At 46.1% G+C, this 356-nt stretch overlaps 1 protein-coding gene across 1 annotated transcript in view; it reads right to left on the bottom strand.

Moving 5' to 3' along the window:
• LOC107727677 (tudor domain-containing protein 15-like) overlaps positions 1-356 on the bottom strand; it is a 14,744-nt gene that overhangs the window by 11,982 nt on the left and 2,406 nt on the right. The window lies entirely within an intron of this gene.

Here is a 356-nt window from a genome sequence, read left to right as displayed (position 1 = left end):
CATCGTCACTAAAGTTTATAAATTGCATTACTTTTTAATTCTTGCCAGTGTTTAACCATTCAGCGCTCGCGCGCTCTCCTGAAGACCGTGCGCTCATGCACACTCGCAGCACACACACATAATGCCAGGTTCACACATACTCCGTTTGCAGTGCGAATGTGGTGCATATTTTTTCCGCGCTCATGTTAACAGATTAATAAAGTGTGCACACTGCACACGGTTGTGGTCCGGCAGTGCATTCCACGAGCGGTGCGTCTGCAGCAGTGCAGAGAATGTTTCCACACGAGTCTATTTTTGCTGTGCTGCAAGCGCTGAATTAAAGTAACAGCGCATTTTTTGCAGTAAATATGAACATG

Source organism: Sinocyclocheilus rhinocerous, unplaced genomic scaffold (assembly GCF_001515625.1).
Source record: "Sinocyclocheilus rhinocerous isolate Xijiao unplaced genomic scaffold, SAMN03320098_v1.1 scaffold185, whole genome shotgun sequence".
Classification (NCBI taxonomy): Eukaryota; Metazoa; Chordata; class Actinopteri; order Cypriniformes; family Cyprinidae; genus Sinocyclocheilus; species Sinocyclocheilus rhinocerous.
The sequence above is the reverse complement of the archived record's forward strand: the minus strand, read 5'-3'. Positions and strand labels throughout refer to the sequence as shown.